This window comes from Symphalangus syndactylus, chromosome 9 (genome assembly GCF_028878055.3).
Source record: "Symphalangus syndactylus isolate Jambi chromosome 9, NHGRI_mSymSyn1-v2.1_pri, whole genome shotgun sequence".
Taxonomy (NCBI): Eukaryota; Metazoa; Chordata; class Mammalia; order Primates; family Hylobatidae; genus Symphalangus; species Symphalangus syndactylus.
The window spans coordinates 27427344-27449735 of NC_072431.2; the positions used below are offsets into that span (position 1 = coordinate 27427344).

General features: G+C 35.3%; 2 long non-coding RNA genes across 3 annotated transcripts in view; one reads left to right on the top strand and one right to left on the bottom strand.

Annotated features, from left to right (window-relative positions):
- LOC129489270 (uncharacterized) overlaps positions 1-22392 on the bottom strand; it is a 63003-nt gene that overhangs the window by 14090 nt on the left and 26521 nt on the right. Inside the window, exons 2-4 of one of the 2 annotated variants that reach the window (XR_010113633.1) lie at positions 6802-6908; positions 5556-5694; positions 2205-2442 (exon numbers count right to left, since the gene is read on the bottom strand). This is a non-coding gene — a long non-coding RNA (uncharacterized lncRNA). Of the gene's footprint in view, positions 1-2204; positions 2443-5555; positions 5695-6801; positions 6909-22392 lie in introns of those variants that run through there. The other variant, XR_008659946.2, reaches the window with a different exon arrangement.
- On the top strand, positions 1870-22315 carry LOC129489271 (uncharacterized). Its single transcript, XR_008659947.2, has 3 exons — positions 1870-1950; positions 13810-13898; positions 22180-22315. It is a non-coding gene; the product is annotated as an uncharacterized lncRNA (long non-coding RNA).

Genomic DNA, 22392 nt, shown 5'->3' on the forward strand with positions numbered 1-22392 from the left:
GTGTGTAAACGCCAAGGTCACTGAGGTGAAATGTGACATGAAGTGAAAGGTGGCATCTTGTCCTTCATCACTACCTGCCTATCGTGACATCCACTAAAATATATCCTCCATCTACTTTCTGGAATTAAAACCTTCATGATGATATCAATTGAGGTATACAGTTCTCATGTGGTCTCTTATCATATGATTCATGCCACGTATGCTACTGCAACTCTCCTACAATTTGACTGGCAAAGCTATGCCAACCTTATCCAGAAAAACTATCTGTCTGTACTGTAAGTCTTGTTGGTGCATAGAGAACTGATTTAGCCATTTCATTTTATCCTCTACTGCCAAGAAGGAACATAGAACGTTGGCGGCACAGATTTTATCTAATTGCAGATCCCTAAAATTATTAAGGGATTCCACTTTGTCTCCATCAGTTTAGAATTAACTCAAGTAAGAGAGGAGAGGGTAAGAAACCCATACCAGCCTCTGGATTGCTAAACTCCTTCCTTCAGATCTAATGATCTTTCTCTAGTCTCTGGTCTAGTATTGTTTGGGAAAGAACTCCTTGTGTGTGATCATGTTTGTTTGCTTGTTTTTCTCAAATCTTGTTGTCTTATACCTGAGAACCACTTCGAATCTAAAAGGTAAGAATTTTAGGTCTATGCCTTTGTTCTGCTCTTTTCCTGAGACTGTCTTCCCCTAAAATAATGAATGCTTTCTTATGTCGCTGCCTGGAATAAGGAAGGAAAGTACCTATTGACACAAGGAGATGTAATGTTTAATACTTTAACACTTTGCAATACTAGTCATCAATAATAAGTTTTCCAAACTTAATCATTTAACTAATGACAGCTTAGTATTAGCCTTTATGTTACATGTCTATAAAACATCTTATAAAGATGTAGTTTGAATTTGCTTCATGTTAGATTCTCCTTTTGTTGATTTGGGAAAATAACATCTACTAATTTAAAATTTGTCACATCCAAAATTTGTGCTATAATAGCATAGTGGTAAATGATGGTGTATCAGAATTCTCTCTTAGCTATTACTGATGTGTTTAATTTACAGAGTGGAAAGAGTTTAAGAGCTTAAAGAAAGAATCTTGTTTTTTTTTCAAGATATCAGTAATATTTATTCATGAATAACCACTTGTTCTAATATTTTAAGTTAAACTGAAAATTATTCAGAATATTGTAGCTGAGGTAATTATCAAAGCTGTTTCATGCCAATTACAATTTTATAGACAAGCTAGCACAAGCCATTGTGCTCCTTGCCATACAGAATTCAAAAACTGAAGACAAAATTATTGTGCAAATTTATAATAAGAGTAATCCAGAACATAGTAATGAGTACTTAGAATTTTGTTGATTTATAATTTTTAAGGTAGCTTTCAGTCTCAAGCTCATTATGCTCACTAGCAACTCCATGAAATATGCACAATGATGTATTTTTATTTAAATGATAAGCAAGTAGATTCAGAAGAGGTAAAATATTTACTCGAAGTCATGAGTCACAGATATTCAAAAGTAGAGCTAGAAATATATGATCTGAAAAATAACCCCATAGTTTTTCTACTTATTATCCCCCTCGAGATTATGTTTGAAAATCTGGATGAACGTTTTAACTGTATTTAGAGATGGGTTCTTTATATTAGCAGCACAATGTAATTAAGCATTCTTATGAAAGTTATGACGGGCCTCACAGATTGTAATTTGTAAGGCTTCAATAGATTATCTTATTTTCTGAGTTATGTGTTATGCCGGAATAGTTTAAACAAAGTATAGTTTGCTCTAATAATTCTTCCGCAGTCTTATTTACATTACTAAAATGCTTACTAATGCATTTTTTTGATATTTTGCACAGATAAACATATACCTAGTTCTTTCCTAAAATACCAGAAATCGCAAGCTTGTCAAATTGTGATTAATGAGGATTTACTGGATATCAACATATGAGTCTTCGGTAAATAATGTTTATTCTTTTTAACTCCATTGCATTATTCAACAATGAAGAACAGAGCAATGATAACAATAACATGCTAACATGATAGAGATTTGAGTGAATGTTTTGTCTTCACACATCTTCAATGATTTGAACAAATTCAGAATTCATTACTGCAGTTCTTCACATAAAACTAAAGAAAAAGATCAGTTCAATTTCTATGAGTGAGATATTGGAATTACTTGAAACAGGCTTGCGGTAGCTGTTCTCTGGGGAGAATAGTTGTTAACTCAATAGAATCAAGTCCTGAGATGGAGGGGGAGAAAAACAAACCAATCAAGGCTAATGGTTCCTGATGAACCCAGATTAAACACAGAGATTGGTCTGGTTTAAATATACTCAAGGGAACAGTCCTTCAGATAAGAGTATCAATTTTCACTCTGGGTCAATAGGATGATGAGTGTGTGGTTAAAAATCAGATATTGCAAATGTGTACAGCTTGAGTCAGGATGCCTGTTGGGGGAAAAAGGACACTTGACAATCAGAAAACAACCTGAAAGTACATGAAGAATTATAATGAATATAGTCAAATAAAAAAATATTAAATTTAACAAGATAATTTTTAAAATACTTAAAAATAAATATGCAGAAATCAGTAACTTGTATATATATATCAATATCTTAGAAAATTAAAAAGAACTATAACTATGAACAACATAAAAATACTTATGCCTAATATTTAGGATTAAAATGAAGAAAACTTCGGAAGTATTGAATAATATCAGCACTTGAATAAAGAGACATTACCATACATAAATTTAAATGTTGTAAAGATTTAAGACATTTCTACAAATTAATTTTTCAATTTAAAGCAAATCTAATCAAAATCCCAATTTTTTACTTATAAAATAATACTAAAATTTAATTTATCAAAACATGTATTGAAAAAAGGCAAATAAATTAAGAGATTTTACTATAAGGATGTTCAATGCAGCATTGTTTAAAATAGAGACAGATGTAATTGTTTAAATAAATAAATTACACTGCATCTGAACTTTATGATTTTGTAGGCAAGTTGTTTTCTTACAATAATTTGTTAGATAAGTCACAAAATGGTATGTATGTTATAATAATGATTTTTATTTTGAAAATACTCTGGAAATATATATATTTTTACATATAGGAAAAAGAAAGTTTGAAACTCTCACCGCTCCTACCTAGGGGCAGATAAATCTCCCAAGACGGGAATGAAGAGGGCAATTTCACGATCTTATTTGAGGAACACTCCTTGAGCAACCTCCACCTTTCATAACTGGCCCCATCCATGCATTGCTGTGTTTTCTCTTCAATCTGATTCTTGATAATTTTTTTCAAGAGAATAATTATAATTTTTCCCCACTGCTTTTACCAACATGTTTATGTATATGTATGCATTTATTCATTTTATATCTTCCATTGCTAAGGTTTTGAAGCTGGAAAGGAAATGCATTTATTCTGTAATCTTGAAACAAAACTGGAGAAATTTTGGCAATGGCAGTCAAGACTGCCTTATCTCTGTGTTTGCAGTGTTCATGATTGAGTGGTGGAATTATGAATGCTTTTTATTTTCTTTGTTTGAGTAAATCCATGCTATCCAAATTGTTCACTCTTGGCATATATTGTTTTACAATCATAAAATCTATGCTATTTGTTTCTGTTTTTAATATCTCTAATAATATCTGGTAAAATGAAGAAAAATTAAAAGTATTTTTGAAATAAAAATGAAGAAAAATTAAAAGTAGTTTTGAAATACTTTCACTTTTATTGTCTTAGACCACTTATAGAAAGAAAGTGGACATTTTCTAGTAAGAAATACACTTAAACAAGTTTGAATTAAACTCAAGTATTTAAGACTAACTTACTGTTCACCTGAATTCCATTTTATCAACCCTCTTATGCATCCTAGTTTAATATATGTAGAGGATATGTTTTCAACTCTCTAAAAAAAAATAAAAACTCCACAGAGATTGTGTTAACTGCACACAGTATTACAGGATAATCTCTTTGAGAATAAACACTGTGTCAAATGCATTTTTATACCCTTCATTGCGGCTAGCATAGGGCCTTACACAAGCACACAATGAAACACACAAGTAGTGAAGACTGACTTAAGATCCACTTCAACCCCATTTTATCAATCACATCCTAGCTTGATATATTTAGAGGATATGTTTTCAATTCTCTAAAAATATTTTAAAGATGTTTGAAAATAATATATATCATTATGTTGAAAATAATAAATTCGGGATATATGTTGCTCTTATTTATTATAAGGTCTCTGGTTTATTATCTTAAAAAAAACTCTGTGAGGATATACATATGCTTCCATGAATCATTATATGCTTGAGATCTGATTCCATTATTCGACTTTTTACTTTTAGGAATATTCTCCTATCATTATTTCAGAAAGGAGAGTGACCTTGACCTTATAAGCATACAGAATCAAGTAGAACTGACTAGCATATAGTGCTATTGTCTTTTTATGTATTGAAAAGATACACACTTTTTTTAGTCCCCAAAAGGGGTCAAAATAAATGTGGCAAGCTGGTTATTGGTCTCAAATTAGAGTCATGTCTTCCCAAAGGGCATTCAAACTAGACCATTAAGAAAAATGGGTTACTGGGACAAAAATTATCGTAAGATGATACACACCTACATAGGATTCCAAGGGACTTCTGTGTTCTATTAGGGCTCTGAAAATATGCAACATGAATGAACTAGAACCTGTAACCGATCCTCTATTTATTTTGTTGAACTGGGTTTACTAAAAAAATTAAAAGTTTGTATCTGCTGAAAATATTTACATTCTACATAGGGTTCCAGCAAGTATGAGGAAAAAAAAAATCTAATTTGACTGGACCTCTGATTGATTTCCTAAAGTCCCATTGCTTTCGATTTCTCAGTGATGACATACTTCCCTGCAGTCAATATGCATCTCTTAATTTGTTTGCAGGAAAGTTGGCCTCTTTTGCCTTCTCAAATCACACTTTGTAATCAACGGCTATGTTCTAAATAGAATTCAGAAATGTCTTTAGAAATTGAAGGCAGTTTCAATAAATTATTTTTAGCCTGCTCTCCCCCTAGGAACTTATTACTACCATAGCATAGCAGTGAATTTTTTTTTTCCTTACATCTGCAAACCAACACACATTCTACTACAATAGTCCAGGATTTACAGAGCAGCCACATGCTATGAATAGATTTTGTTCAATAAAATCTATTCCCAATCCACTTCTTAGAAACATGCCATATTTACATGATTCTTGTAATATTTCAAAACATAGAAATTAACACTTCAGTCACTTGGCCTATTAAATAAGTTTTCAATATCTGCATGTGGAACAAAGTCTTAATTTTTAGGAAACTAAGATACTTCTAATACTATTAAAACATCCAGGATGAGTAAGATACTCAGGCTTGGGATTTGAAGTCAAAACTAAATTACAGTAATAAGTAATAATTACACCTTAGAGTAAGCTATTTCATTTATATTTGAGTGATTGCTGTTCCACAAGATAGTTTATCTTTCTCAGAAACTGGTTAGTTTATTACACTATCATTTTATTTGAAGTACTATATATTCATACCATTTCAGTTACCACTGGTGAGATAAACCTCAGACGCAGATGACCTACACAAGGTCATCTGAGTATAGATTTCTGAACTTGAATACTGCATCTTAAGAAGTCATCATCCTTGATTTGTCTATTCTACAGAAATTTCGACCTATAAACAACAACAAATGCCACAACCTTAAAATCATACAATAACGGTGGAAGGAGATTCTACATTAATGTTTAGCAACAATACATTCAAATAGTTAATCCATTTGGACAAAAGACACAAGTAAAGAAACAATCAAAGCCAAAAGCAGAATAAAGATACTACCAGAACTGTTATTAAAGTTGTGGTTCAAGGCTCTCAATAAGGTCACTTAAGGTAGGTCATAGAGTTCACTAAGACTGAGGCTAAGCTATAGAGCCGGTGCTGATGACATACATTTATGGTTCATTCACTCACTGACAAACTCAATACTATCTATGCGCCATTGCTGACTGAGGGACTGTTCTTAAAGGTGGGATACAGTAGTGAAAAACATAGACAAAGTCCTTCTTCTCAGGCTGTCATGGCTCTTCCATTATAGATGAAGCCAAGGAGGAGGAGGAGCTCCTCAATTGATAGATAGATAGATAGATAGATAGATAGATAGATAGATAGATAGATGATAGATAGATAGACAGACAGACAGAGTAACTTAAGGTAGTGATAAGTGCTATGAGGAAAAGCAATAGATCACATTCTCAAACGACCATATTGTACCACATCTCTTGAAAGTATACATTAAAACAGCTTCAGTACAACATTGTTAGAATTAAAAAACAAGAAAACAACTTTTCAGGGGATAATTCATATACATACTTATACAAGTAACCTCTCTGAACTTACTAGTAGCAGGATTAGTGTAAGACCTAGCATTTTCTTAATTCTAGGCTTGTGCTTAGATGTATGCCTTAGCTTTCAGCTTTCATTAGCCATAGGCTACATTTAACTTTAAGGATTATAGTATTACCTTAAGAAGAGTATTAGAATAAAATTCAGTAAATGAGGATTCTAGAGATTCAGGAGATCATGGGCAAATCTTAATCTCTTTGTGTTGGTTTCCTCCAACTAACAAATGTGGATAAGCTTTTTCAAATAAATATAGAGGAGTATTTGAGAATTTCTATCCGATTCAATTCCTAACATACCAGCTACTGTGACAAGCATGGGGGTTCGTCAAGGAAGACAAACACTAAATAATTCATTATACATGTTAGAAAAGTGGAGACCTACCCATTTTTTGGAGAAGATAAGCCACGATAAAATTTGAGCATACACTCAGAGGGTGAGCAAACATCAGTGTGTATACTAAGTAGCATATTTGAATTCTTTGAGGTTCCCTGGAAGAAAGACAATCAGTATTTGTCTAACAGTAGTGAAAGTCACATTATTATAATTTCATATCAGAAGATATAGAATAACCCCCAAATCTCAAATAAATAATACATATGAAAATAAATGAAGTCCTGGTGGTTAATATGCTCCTCACTAAATTCCTGAATAAAATGTGGCCCAACCTATTAAAACTTCAGGGCATGGCTAAATCTTACAGGCATTTTCAGAATGAGTTATTAACCTTCTCCCTGTTTCCTCCTTAGTTTCTCATTTTTTACATTCTTCATTCTCTCTTTTCATTACAATCACACTAGTTACTAAACAGCATAGTCAAGATAAAGTGGCCCCTGAAATTATTCATCTAGCACTGAAGTCATTGAGAACAGAGTGAATAAGCTATAAGGAGTTTTCTCTCCAGAAGCCATCTGGTTATAAGAGAAAAGGTGAAACATTAATTTCTCTATGAACTTTGTTTTTAGAAACAAATCTTTATAAATTGTATAAGGTTGATCATTACAGTAAAAATGCCCTTTAATTTGACTTAAATATCAAGTTTTGGTGATGAATCCTTATACACATATTATAGTGATAGAACAAAGAAATAAGATTTCCAGAGCTCACAATAGCTACATCAATTTTCCATTAAAAGCTTCGGAATTTAGCTGATCTCATTTAGTAATAACCTAATTAGTGAAGGTAAGGAAATAATAACATGCATCAATCTATTATCTTTTTTATATAAATTATATAATGAAATTAATTTACAGCCATAAGAATACAGGTTATAAATGACTCTGATAATGTGTTAACACACTAGAAACCCAATTAAACCTGTAAGTACATATTTCTTCACTGAAATTGCTCAAAATCCATTCATCAAATTGTTTCATCTAAATTCGTTTCCCACCAGTAAGGAAAAAAGGGGGCAGAAGAAGAAAGACGAGAGAGAGGTAGGAATGAAGGAATTGCTGATGTTATAGTCCTGTGCCAAATTTTAAGCTTTTCAAATACCTAATAGAAAAAAAAAAAAGTCTAGTATGTTGTCATACTAAACACAACGAATGATGGCTCTTGTCCCCAGTTTCAGTTAAATGCCAAGAAATACAATTCATGACCTTATTTTTGTTTGTTTGTTTTTCTACAATAGCTCCAAAGAGCCAAAGCTTGGCGTTGTTCCTCTTATCGCCCTTATTTGCATTTATGTTTTGGAATAAGAATTTTATGATACAAAATTCTCAATATGCACCTGATGGCCTTTTGAATTCTCCCCACTAAAAACTGACGTTATCTCTGAAAAAAAAAAAAAAAAAATCCAGTTCATCAGGCCATATGCCGCAATTATTTTATCTTCTCAAAACTAATCTTTTTTTGTCATAAAGTCACTGGACTACTGTTTCTATATATTCTGAAATAACATCTACTGCATGCTTCCTTAAATATTTTACTTTCTGTAGAAGTAGAGAGCAGAAGAGAAGGAATAATAGAAGCACTGTGAAACTCTAAGTCAAAGACGAGCGTTTTGTTGTTGTTGTTTTGGTTGGTATGACATTTAACAAGTCCAGGAAACTAAAGGTCTCTCCTTCAAGAGAACATCCTACATAAGTAGCCACAGTGAACCTCTCCCTGATGACCCCTCAAGAAAGAACAATTGCCAAGTGTCCGTATGTAGGCCAAAAGGCCTATCTCAACATTCAAATTATTTGAAATATGCATTATTTTAATATTCATGTAAAATTTTCATTTTACTTCCTTAAATAAATATCAACTTATTTTCATTTATTAAAAATTCCTGGCCAGGCACTGTGGCTCATGTCTGTAATCCCAGCACTTTGGGAGGCCGAGGCGGGTGGATCACCTAAGGTCAGGAGTTCGAGACCAGCCTGGCTAACATGGTGAAACCCCATCTCTACTAAATATACAAAAATTAGCCAGGCATGGTGGTGGATGCCTGTAATCCCAGGTACTCAGGAGGCTGAGGCAGGAGAATCGCTTGAACCCAGGAGGTGGAGGTTGCAGTGAGCCGAGATCGCCGAGATTGTGCCATTGCACCCCAGCCTGGGCAACAAGAGCAAAACTCCTTCTCCAAAAAAAAAAAAAAAATTCCCAGGTAATATTTCAGCCCCATACCACCACATGCTCCCAGAGGGATCCATAACCAAGTATGAGATGCATAAACAAAGCTGACCTTCTGGATGAGGTATACCGGCTTATAGAAAATTATTAAATGCATGCTATAATTGACCTTAAGAGGTTATATAGTCAAACCACAGTTTCTAGGTAAGATTATATTTGGTCTAAACATAACAATCTACTTTCTATTTGAAAATCTCCAGAAGGGGAGGTAACATATCTTAGTATGTTTTAAATTACAGTACTCAAGAAAGTATTCAAATCGAAAAACTCCCTTTCTCAGTGATAAGTCATCTACTCCTTTCCACCCTAGGTTGCAATGAAGGACAGCTATTAACTATTACTACATCATCATTATTATCTTTTAATATTAGAAGCTCAAGAAAGTTACATTTTGTTAAGAAAAGGCCGATTGTTACTCAGAACTTTGCAAGACCTGTGAAATGATAATAGCTGTAAAAATAGCAATAGATTTGAAACTCCATCTACAATACCTCTGCAAGCTCAGGGGGACAGAGAAACTAAGGCATTGTCCCATCCAAGGTCATGCAGAATTAAAAAAATAAAAAAGAGTCAATAGGAAGCCAATCCAGGACTTTCAGTCTCCTGTTCTTACTGCTTCAATAGCCTCACCATCATTAAAGTTCTTTTTCATTCAGGTTAGACAGAGCCCTATGGGATTCATTCCCCCTTGTGTGTGTTGCTTGGCTGAGCCATACATTTCTATTGGCCCTATTGATTAGGCATCTGCTTCCTCTGTGAGGATAGTTTGCTCTTGTGGAACTGTGTTTAGCAGCTGTTACAGTTCAGATGAGTGTTGACAGGATGAAAATTAAATTAACACCCAATAACATTTTAACACCTGGTCCAACAACTGCAATATCATTGAATTTCACCTTTTCAAAATTGCTTCGGGAGTTAATTCATCCTTACTTTGACTTTGACCTGAGGAAACATTCCTGTAATTTTGCCACAAAAGACTCTCTCCTGACTGTTCATTTACAATTTCCATGAACCTCTCTCTGATCCATGTTTAGTGACTGCATGGCCAGTTTTTGGAAAATACACAGGATAAATATCCTACTGGAAGATGTGCCACCCTCTTGATTACAGCTAAAGACTGAGCACAGACAAAAACGTTAACCAAAAAGAAGTTGTGTTTCACTGTAGCATAAGCCAGACTGGTGGGCAAGTAACCATCTTACCAGGGAAAATGAAGTCAGAAAGAATGCAGGTTTCACACACTTGTGACTTTCTCAGTTTTGATCAGCTTAGGAATAATGTTGGAGGGAGGATGTAAAGCACTGTCTTGAAGCCAGTGGACTCTGAAGTCAGTCGGCCTGGTTGAAAACTTCACCTTGGCTGCTCCCTAAGCATATGACATTGTGTAAAATACTTCAATGCTAAGCCTCACTTTCTTCATAAAATGCAACTAACAATGGTGTCTATTATGCAGGATTATTTTGATGATTATACAATCCATGTAAAACTCTTAAAGCGCTAGTGCCCGACAAGGTCCTAAGTAAGCCTAAGGTACCATATTATTTCAGTCTCCCTGAACTGAAGGGGAGCTTTGAGATCATTTGATCTTGCACTCTCACTTTACATTAAGCAAGCACAAGGGGGTTCAGCAATTTCTCAAGGATGTTTATTTTTGTAGTCAGAGCTGAGAAACAACCCAGTTTTCCTCATCAGAACTTTTATTTTCTTTTTATAAGACTGCCAACTGCTATTTTAATAGGTTATTTATTTAGAAAAGATTCTGTGTCCATGCTATGTAATTCATCCACTTAGCTCCTTTCGTATTTCTCTTTCTCCTCTGGGAGGTGGAAATGGTGTTATTTGCTATTGGCCAGAGTTTTAAGAGGCACAGATAATAAAAATATCATACTATCATTTGCTGTTTAGAATTCCTATCAGATGCTAGTTGCCCTGTCAAAGATAAATATAACACAGTACCTAACTTACAAGAAAGCAAGAAAAAGATGTTATCACACCACCACATAAAAAACACAGTGTATTAATTGTTAGAAAATGATAATCCATTTTGTGGATTTTCCAGGATCATTATGTCTTTTCTTGTTTTTGTTGCCTTCAATTTTATTGCTAATTATATTTGTACAGAAGGAGGACTAGCAGAAGGGAGAATTGCATTTTTTATTTTGGGTAGTCTTGCACATATTAACAATTATTTTGGCAAATGTTTTGTATTTCTAGAGATTGATATTTTAAGCTGTAATGAGATTTTAGGATGAACTGTAAATTGTATTTATCTATTTTACCCACCTGCCTTTTCCCCAACGAAAAGTAACACAGACTCCAGAGTTTTTCTTTTTGTTTTATGATAGATTATCCACCCCCCAACTTGTTTTCTTTTCATCCTAAATGTATGGTAGTGATAAAATAGGCACAATTTGCAAAATACAGTTTGGGGGTGATAATTACTTTCACATGTGATACTTTTAAAAAATATTTTTAATTATTTTAAATAAAATATCCCAATCCTTTATTATTAAACTTGCAAAATTCAATGTAAGCGTTAGTTTCTCAGAAAAATGCATTTTGTAAAATAAGGTATAATTTCATGAAAAAAAAAAATGACAGAGGGGAGGGTGTGAGGATTCTAACTATTCTAACCAGATAGTATGAGAAAAGCAGTTCTCCAGAAGTACAAATCAAATGGTGAGAAGTATTGAATGTTTTCAAAATGTTATATAATTGCTTAATTGCCTCACTCTCCTAAATGGTTCCCTGTGTCCCCTCAGGCAAATAAAGCCTTCATTACCCTAACTGTAGAAGGGATCTAATCACCCTGGGGAGAATATGCATATAATTTGAAATACATAAGCATTAATGATATAATAATGTGCTCAGCAACAGGTATATCACTGATTCCATCTATATTTCCCAGATAAAGGAATATGTATCCGGAGAAAGGTGTATTTTTCACTAAAAATAATGAGGCTGATAACAGTTTAAAATTATTTTTAGCTATCTAAGCATGCATTTAAAACAGGAAGAAAAGTTATGATTCTCAAATTCTCATAGATACGATAGTGTCTTTTATCAATCCTTTGCAGAACTAATTACTAAGCATCTAAAAGTACTTGTACTAAAACTAATATATTCACACTATGGTCAGGATTAATATTTTAGTGTTGTATGAAGAATGAGAAAAGATAATCTTTACAGACCTAAAATACGTCTGAGCATTTTTAAGAGCCTTGGCAGTCAGTGATGCTTTGCTTTTGAATATTTTAATTATTCTTTACTACAGTAAGATATGGTAATCTGGGGAAAAAATATTGTTTTCCTAGAAGAAAGAGAAGCAAAAAAAAAAAAAAAAAAGTGGAATAGAAATCAGGAAAACTTCTCATCTATGTCATTGCCAATATATAGAGTTATCAAGTAATAATTCATAAAATCATAGAACTGGAAGAAATCTTAGTATTCCATTCAGTCCACACTCATGCCTCCTGGAAGTTAAGTAGAAAATAAGAAAAAAAGGAAAAACAACTATAGACTCTTGAATAAAAAACAGCAGCTCAGCCAGGCACAATGTCTCATGTCTGTAATCCTAGCACTTTGGGAGGCCAAGGTGCGCAGATCACCTGAGGTAGGGAGTTTGAGAGCAGCCTGGCCAACACAGTAAAATCTTGTCTCTACTAAAAATACAAAAATTAGCCCAGCGTGGTGGTGGGTGCCTGTAATCCCAGGTACTCGGGAGGCTGAGGCAGGAGAATCACTTGAACCCAGGAGGTGGAGGTTGCAGTGAGCCGAGATCACGCCACTGCACTCCAGCCTGGGCGACAGAGTGAGACACTGTCTCATACAAAACAAAACAAAACAAAACAAAACAAAACAAAACAAAACAAAACAACCCAGCCGCTCATCAGCCTCTGATACTATTTAAAAATATTCGTGATAATTTTGGCAACCAAAGCAGGTAGAGCTCCTTTTTTGCCACTCCATCAGACATAAAATTAACAGTAATAATAATAATGAATTAATTAAAATACCGGAGAAACACAACTCAGAATACTGGGGATCATCTGATAGGAACACTTTACAGATAAGATGACCATCCCTGTAAATTGTGGCACGTGTTCTCCATGGCTACACAGATAGAAAAAACAAGATGCAAATGGAGGGACATTACCTGGCAGGCCAACATCCATTTTAGGACACCAAGCTAGTAATCAAGCTTGCTCTATTATTAGCTATTAACACTTAAGTGGTAGCAGAAACTAACAGGAGTCTGAAAATTCTAGAACTTTTAGTTTATTTGCCAAAGGGAATCATGATCTCAGCCTCTAGGGCATCTCAGATGTGGCACGGAAGTCATTTATTTTGATGTCTACCAGGCTCTCTTCCAGCACTCTGACCTGCTACAGATGACTGCTAATAACTATATCCAAATAAAAAAATGTTTGGAGGGAAAGTTCAAATGTATACATTTGGTAAAAATATATATTAGCAGGAAAATTACATATGTATATATCTGGTGGAAAATTAATCAAAATATTATTTATTACAGATATATATATAGTTAATGTACTATTTGACATAACCTATGGTCATTATTGAAATTCTTTTGATCTGTTCTTTGGGTATTCTATAAGAAGGTTAAGATTCGTAATCTTTGCCACCACCTCAATAGATTTTTTAGATATTTTTCTGATTTTACTTTTAATACAAACCACTATTAAGACAAGAAACAAGCCAACAAACAAATACGTTTCCCACGGTAACTGGAACTCATTCTCTCTACCACAGATCACCAAGAAAGCAAAGTGTATTCCATCTGCATGACAGTTTAGGCTGTGAATACCAAGAATATAATGTTACGACCTAAGAAATCTGAGGTGAGAATGTTCTTTAAAACAGTCTTGACAGATACACATAATCAAGATGTCATGTTGCTGTGACATACCATACCCACATCATTGTGAAACACAACCTGTAGAAGAAAACAACAGGAAAAGGCAGTCATTCGCTGGCCGATATCTTATACATTGCATCACCACCAAATGTTAAGTAAACAAGAAAGCAGATTTTAACCAGGGAGGAAAACGTCCTTTATCTAGAGATTTTTATTTAAAGTTTTATTACAAACTTGGAAAAAGAAATGTAATTATATTTGCTTTCAGAGAGGGATCAGGCTTAATACATTTATATAAATGTAGCCTTCTTAAGAAAATAGATATTTAAGCTTTGGTTCCTGGGAGTTCCTAAAACTGAGGATGAAGGGAAATTGCCTTTGGAATCAGTTATACACCCAGAATGAGCTTCAAGATGAACTAAGGGAATAGGAAGAAAAAACAAATATAACCTATCACTGAAACTATATTAAGTTTACATAACTATAACATTGTCATCTAATGAAAAATGTTATGAATTGAAATCTAATTGATTTATTGACTATACTTAAAACATATAATTATTCAAAATATTTCCCACCTGAGCTATTAGTATTTTGTAGAAAGAATGTTTCCAAATATTTAAAAAACAATCACATTCTTAATAAGCTCACAAATTATACTATAATTATTGCAAAAAGTTAATAGATAAATGTGGGCTAGTAACTTACTTTTATAGAAATAACAAAAGTAAGCTCAGATAGTCTCCATATTACAATAAAGACTCTTCCATAATTGAAACGCAAATGCTTTTACTTACAAACACATGCAGTGAATGTTGATTAGGGACTTTCAGTGTATTTAACCTGTAATGAGGGCTGACACAGTTAAGACTTGCCCTGGACAGGACACAAAAAGTTCAACAGCGCAATTCCATGACTGAAACAAAGATGGAGTATCATCATTCAAGGAGAATGCTCATAGATTTAGCCATTATTGATATGTACCTAGATGTTGGCTCTTTTCTGAAAGCTCTCTAAGTAGTCCATTTCTAACTTGTCTTCTAATATGATCTCACCTCAGAATCTACATGACTTTAAATTTAAAAATTCGTATTGAAATAACTTCACTTCTCTCCAGCTAATTTTTGAATTTTTAGTAGAGACGGGGTTTCACCAATTATAATTTTTAAAATGTTTATTTAGGTCATCTGAAAAGCAGACAGCAAGATGGGAGTAGACTTACTTTTTGTTTTTTTTTTTTGACGGAGTCTCACTCTGTCGACCAGGCAGGAGTGCAGTGGCGCCATCTTGGCTCACTACAAGCTCCGCCTCCCGGGTTCACGCCATTCTCCCATTCTCCCCGAGTAGCTGGGACTACAGGCACCTGCCACCACGCCCGGCTAATTTTTGTGTGTGTGTATTTTTTTAAGTAGAGATGGGGTTTCACCGTGTTAGCCAGGATGGTCTCGATCTCCTGACCTCGTGATCTGCCCGCCTCGGCCTCCCAAAGTGCTGGGATTACAGGCGTGAGCCACCGCTCCCGGCCAGATGGGAGTAGCCTTTCAAGAGACTCTGCAGTTAGAAACAACTGTAAAGAATAAAGAGGAGGAAGCAGGATCAGGCAGAGAAATCCTTCATACTGAAATGCAGATCTGATGTTGTTGACAAGAAAGGGAAAGAGAGTGGGGCAGGTAGAGTCTCAGACAGAAAGACAGGAGTCCCCAAACCAAACTTTCCTACTGGAGAAGTCCAATGTCTCGTCAGAATGGGCCACCATCAGATGCTTTCAACAGCAGAGCTCAATGGTGCATTTCTATGTCTGCCTTGGTAGTTTTGGACTCTTCCTGCATCTCTATGAGGATTGTAACTTGGAATATGAAGACACTTTCACTTTGTAAATGCCCAAAAGTGAGGCAAGAATCTATCAACTTACCTTCCAATTGGAGACAGAAATTCTGTCAGTGTCACAGCGACTAAGGACTCAAACCAACACAATTGCCTTATGACAAACACTATATTTAGAATAATACAGCTCTTCATTCACATGGAGAATTAGGAAAAAACCCTGAGGACTTTATTCTCCATTCATAAGGATGTCTCTTTATTTTTCTCGTGATTGATTAAACATCTTGGAATAAGTTTTTCAGTAAGGGTAACATCCTTCTTCAGAATATGCATATGTAAGAACTCCTTTCTATCGCCTTTGCAGATACACACCAACTTGACTGTGAGTAAATAAAAGAAATAAATAGTCAATGATACTGTTCCATAGGCGAGGCGCATTTCCCCGCCATTCCCTCACCACGACCTGCATAATTCTTTTATTATTATTATTATTATTATACTTTAAGTTTTAGGGTACATGTGCACAACCTGCAGGTTTGTTACATATGTATACATGTGCCATGTTGGTGTGCTGCACCCATTAACTCGTCATTTAGCATTAGGTATATTTCCTAATGCTATCCCTCCCCCCTCCCCCCAACCCACAACAGTCCCCAGTGTGTGATGTTCCCCTTCTTGTGTCCATGTGTTCTCACTGTTCAGTTCCCACCTATGAGTGAGAACATGCAGTGTTTGGTTTTTTTGTCCTTGCAATAGTTTACTGAGAATGATGGTTTCCAGCTTCATCCATGTCCCTACAAAGAACATGAACTCATCATTTTTTATGGCTGCATAGTATTCCATGGTGCATACGTGCCACATTTTTTTTAATCCAGTCTATCATTGTTGGACATTTGGGTTGGTTCCAAGTCTTTGCTATTGTGAATAGTGCCACAATAAACATACGTGTGCATGTGTCTTTATAGCAGCATGATTTATAATCCTTTGGATATATACCCAGTAATGGGATGGCTGGGTCAAATGGTATTTCTAGTTCTAGATACCTGAGGAATTGCCACACCGACTTCCACAGTGGTTGAACTAGTTTACAGTCCCACCAACAGTGTAAAAGTGTTCCTATTTTTCCACATCCTCTCCAGCACCTGTTGTTTCCTGACTTTCTTTAATCCATCTTGAATTAATTTTTGTATAAGGTGTAAGGAAGGGATCCAGTTTCAGCTTTCTACATATGGCTAGCCAGTCTTCCCAGCACCATTTATTAAATAGGGAATCCTTTCCCCATTGCTTGTTTTTGTCAGGTTTGTCAAAGATCAGATCGTTGTTGATACGCGGCATTATTTCTGAGGGCTCTATTCTGTTCCATTGGTCTATATCTCTGTTTTGGTACCAGTACCATGCTGTTTTGGTTACTGTAGCCTTGCAGTATAGTTTGAAGTCAGGTAGCGTGATGCCTCCTGCCTTGTTCTTTTGGCTGAGGATTGACTTGGCAATGCGGGCTCTTTTTTGGTTCCATATGAACTTTAAAGTAGTTTTTTTCCAATTCTGTGAAGAAAGTCATTGGTAGCTTGATGGGGATGGCATTGAATCTATAAATTACCTTGGGCAGTATGGCCATTTTCATGATATTGATTCTTCCTACCCATGAGCATGGAATGTTCTTCCATTTGTTTGTATCCTCTTTTATTTCCTTGAGCAGTGGTTTGTAGTTCTCCTTGAAGAAGTCCTTCACATCCCTTGTAAGTTGGATTCCTAGGTATTTTATTCTCTTTGAAGCACTTGTGAATGGGAGTTCACTCACGATTTGGCTCTGTTTGTCTGTTATTGGTGTATAAGAATGCTTGTGATTTTTGCACATTGATTTTGTATTCTGAGACTTTGCTGAAGTTGCTTATCAGCTTAAGGAGATTTTGGGCTGAGATGATGGGGTTTTCTAGATATTCAATTATGTCATCTGCAAACAGGGACAATTTGACTTCCTCTTTTCCTAATTGAATGCCCTTTATTTCCTTCTCCTACCTGATTGCCCTGGCCAGAACTTCCAACACTATGTTGAATAGGAGTGGTGAGAGAGGGCATCCCTGCCTTGTGCCAGTTTTCAAAGGGAATGCTTCCAGTTTTTGCCCATTCAGTATGATATTGGCTGTGGGTTTGTCATAAATAGCTCTTATTATTTTGAGATATGTCCCATCAATACCTAATTTATTGAGAGTTTTTAGCACAAAGAGTTGTTGAATTTTGTCCAAGGCCTTTTCTGCATCTATTGAGATAATCATGTGGTTTTTGTCTTTGGTTCTGTTTATATGCTGGATTACATTTATTGATTGTATGTTGAACCAGCCTTGCATCCCAGGGATGAAGCCCACTTGATCATGGTGGATAAGCTTTTTGATGTGCTGCTGGATTCGGTTTGCCAGTATTCTATTGAGTATTTTTGCATCAATGTTCATCAAGGATATTGGTCTAAAATTCTCTTTTTTGGTTCTGTCTCTGCCAGGCTTTGGTATCAGGATGATGCTGGCCTCATAAAATGAATTAGGGAGGATTCCCTCTTTTTCTATTGATTGGAATAGTTTCAGAAGGAATGGTACCAGCTCCTCCTTTTACCTCTGGTAGAATTCGGCTGTGAATCCATCTGGTCCTGGACTTTTTTTTGGTTGGTAAGCTATTAATTATTGCCTCAATTTCAGAACCTGTTATTGGTCTATTCAGAGATTCAACTTCTTCCTGGTTTAGTCTTGGGACAGTGTATGTGTTAAGGAATTTATCCATTTCTTCTAGATTTTCTAGTTTATTTGCGTAGAGGTGTTTATAGTATTCTCTGATGGTAGTTTGTATTTCTGTGGGATCGGTGGTGATATCCCCTTTGTCATTTTTTATTGCGTCTATTTGATTCTTCTCTCTTTTCTTCTTTATTAGTCTTGCTAGTGGCCTATGAATTTTGTTGATCTTTTCAAAAAATCAGCTCCTGGATTCGTTGATTTTTTGAAGGTTTTTTTGTGTCTCTATTTCCTTCAGTTCTGCTCTGATCTGAGTTGTTTCTTGCCTTCTGCTAGCTTTTGAATGTGTTTGCTCTTGCTTTTCTAGTTCTTTTAACTGTGATGTTAGGGTGTCAATTTTGGATCTTTCCTGCTTTCTCTTGTGAGCATTTAGTGCTAGAAATTTCTGTCTACACACTGCTTTGAATGTATCCCAGAGATTCTGGTATGTTGTGTCTTTGTTCTCGTTGGTTTCAAAGAACATCTTTATTTCTGCCTTCATTTCATTATGTACCCAGTAGTCATTCAGGAGCAGGTTGTTCAGTTTCCATGTAGTTGAGCGGTTTTGAGTGAGTTTCTTAATCCTGAGTTCTAGTTTGATCGCACTGTGGTCTGAGAGACAGTTTGTTATAATTTCTGTTCTTTTATATTTGCTGAGGAGTGCTTTACTTCCAACTATGTGGTCAATTTTGGAATAGGTGTGGTGTGGTGCTGAAAAGAATGTATATTCTGTTGATTTGCGGAACCACCTGCATAATTCTTAACAGTGCAAAGTAGAACTGCTGCTATTGCCAAGTGTGAAGGGATGTGGGGTTTGAGGATGAGACACTCCAAAGTCACTGAGGAACAACCGGAGAAATGAACTCAACTACATAGAAACTGGTAGTTACTTGAACTTGTTTAAGCATATATCATTTTACTCTCTTATTTGGAGAGGTTAGGAGGATAAAAATCATACAACATAGACTCCTTTGGAAACTGGGTTTCTATATGTGAATTAGCTGCATTCACAGGGCATTTAGGGGCAGTGGTGGCTGGCAAGCAAGTTTTGACAGGAAGGTTTTTGCTTCAGACAGGCTGAACGTTCTGCTCCCTTGTCATCAACCATCAGCATATATGATGGCAGTGGAAGTAGCCCTGGAAATAGCAGGGATTTGTGATCTTATAGCAAAAAGTCTAATGATAATCTGCTTGCAATGCTTTTGTAAAAAAGTAATTTCCTGTAGAAAGCCTCTTTCTTCATGGTTTTGTTTTCTCGGAACAGAAACCTTAACTAACACAACGATCATGCTATAGAACTGTGTGTGTGATAGGGAGGTAAACGGATGGAGATCATAAGGTGGAAAGTGATGGAATAACTTCACTTGCGTCAGGATGGAAGAGTATCATGGAAAAGTCATGAAGCTGCTTATTGAAGACTAAGAATCTTCCAAAGAAAGGAAACCTATTTAGTAAATTCTGGGGTAAGAATATCCTGGAATGAAATACAGAGATGATGGGCATGTAAAATGGTGAATTTTCTATGAAGTCAAGTAGTTCCTGAATGGATTAAACAGAATGCAGATGTTATCCAGAAATTTCACTCCTAGGATATATCCAACAGAAATGAAAACATATGTTCATACACAAACTTGTACACAAGTGTTTATAGCAGTTATTTATAATAGCCAAAAGATGGAAACAACCCAAATGTTCATCAATGTACAAATAGATAAATAAATGTGGTATATCTATACAATGGCATATTACTTGGCCATAAAAAATGAAGTGTTGATACATGCTACAAGATCGATGTGACTTGAAAACATTATGCTAAGTGAAATAAGCCAGTTTTAAAAGTCCATATATGATATGAATCTATGCATAGAAAAGTCCACAATAGAAAGATCTATGGAGACAGTGGTTGTTTTCAGCTGAGGAAGGAAAAAAGGGTAAGGATTTGATAGTTAAAGGGTTATGGGATTTCTTCCTGAGGTGGTGGAATAGTGGAAAAGTCTTTCCAGACAAGAGAAACAGAGTAAGTCCACAAAAAGGAGTTAGTAATTTTATTTGTTCTTGCCTTGCTTTATCGCTGCTACTTTTTATAGGGTGTTGTTTTTAAAACATAGTGTATGTAAAACAATGCTACCCCTTCACAAACTGACATTTTTGCTTTCTTGTACCAGTAAGGCATAACCAAACTTGAAATCAACATGAAATCCTCTCTTAAGTCTTTCTTTTCATGTTGAAATTGCACTTACTCTCTTATTGTGTATTTTGATTTAGAGTTGTGTTCTAGTGTATTAATTCTCTATTACTGTGTACCACATTACCGCAAATTTAGTAGTTGAAGGTGACATCTCTTTATTATCCCATAGTTCATTAGTTCAAAAGTCTGGGCGCACATGCCTGGATTCTCTGCTCAGGGCCTCACAAGTCCAAAATCAAAGTATCAGCCAATCTGTAGGCTGTAGGGAAGAATCTACTGTTAAACTCATTCAGGTTGTTGGTAGAATTCAGTTCCTTGCCACTGTAGGATTGCGGTTCCTTGCTGGCTACTGGATGGGAGTTACCCCAGGCTCCTAAAGGCAATTGTTTGGACCTTGCATGTGGCCCCTTCCATTTTTAAAGCCATGAACACAACAGCATGCAACATCTTTCTTACGCTTTGAATCTCTCCGATTTTCTTTCTGCCACCAACTAGAGAAAACTGACTCTGCTATCAAAAGATTCATGTGATCAGGTTAGGCCCACCAGAATAGTCTCCCTTTTGATTAGCTCAAAGTCAACTGTTCAGTAACTTTAGTTACATCCGAAAAATCACTTTTTCAACGTAAGATAACAGAACCAGGACATACTCTTTTGTTATATTCACAAATCAAAAGGTAAAGGCAGGAAATCTTGTGGGGAGTCCATCTTAGAATTTGATCTGCTAAACCTGGTTTAGATGAAAAGATTTCTATGAACAAGTAAACTTTAGAAGTACTGTCTAAGAAATGATAAGTAGGGTTTTCTTTTCTGTGCAGGACATCTCCGCATTTTTAAATGGTTTCTGTACATTACAATTTTCCAAGAAGATAACAATCTGTGTTAATTTTTTAAAATTGTATATCATGAGTCATTATATCAACGTAGTACATATGACCATCACTGTTCATAGGAAAATTAACTGAGTAAAAAAATATTAGAATCAACCACAATAGGTTAAAGGTATTTTTGTGAATGATTTTATACTCATCATCCATATATGTATGGTTTATAATGTATCAGGTAATGTTCTAACAATTTTACCAAAAGCAACATATTTTAATTTAGTAATAATCTTTAGTGATAAAGAAACAGAGGCAGAGAACCTTGCCAAATGTGAGACAGGTAGCAAATGTTAGAGCCAAGATATGAAAGAAGGTTCCACCCGGGTTTGCAGAATCTAACTACTACAGGGCAATGTTAAGCACCAGCACCACTCTAGTGCTAAAAGCTTTGTTCTTTTTTCACAGCTTTTATGTCAAATATATTTAATAAGTAAACTCCTATGTTTCCTAAACACAGATTACAGTAAAATCCTTTGTTGATTCCATCCTGTAGTTCATTGTGTATCTTGAGAAACATCATTTAGAGATGCTTTTGTTTATATGTATAATATAAAAACAAGGTGAATGGAATACTACATGGCCATAAAAATTAACAAAATCTTGTCCTTTGCAGCAACATGGATGCAGCTGGAGGCTATTATCCTAAGTGAATTAATGCAGGAACAGAAAACCAAATACCACATGTTCTCACATAAAAGTGGGCACTAAACATTGAGTACACTTGGATACAAAGAAGGCAGCAAGAGACACACCAGCACCTACTTGAGGGTTGAGAATGGGAGGAGGCTGAGGATCAGAAAACTACATATCATGTACTATGCTCATA